The sequence below is a fragment of the Meleagris gallopavo genome, chromosome 3 (assembly GCF_000146605.3).
Source record: "Meleagris gallopavo isolate NT-WF06-2002-E0010 breed Aviagen turkey brand Nicholas breeding stock chromosome 3, Turkey_5.1, whole genome shotgun sequence".
NCBI lineage: Eukaryota > Metazoa > Chordata > Aves > Galliformes > Phasianidae > Meleagris > Meleagris gallopavo.
This window is the reverse complement of record NC_015013.2, coordinates 59698749-59699010: the sequence shown is the minus strand read 5'-3', so window position 1 is coordinate 59699010 and position 262 is coordinate 59698749.

The following is a 262-nucleotide window of genomic DNA, read 5'->3' as shown; positions in this document are numbered from 1 at the left end:
TAAATATCTGAGGTGTGGCGGCCATAGCGGTGAGGCCAGTCTCTTTTCAGTGGTACGTGGAGACAGGACGAGGGGAAACGGACAGAAGCTGCAGCATAGGAAGTTTCGCACGAATGTGCGTAAGAACTTCTTCACGGTGAGGGTGACGGAGCACTGGAACAGGCTGCCCAGGGAGGTTGTGGAGTCTCCTTCTCTGGAGATATTCAAGTCTCGCCTGGACGCCTACCTGTGCGACCTGGTGTAGGGAACCTGCTTTGGCAGG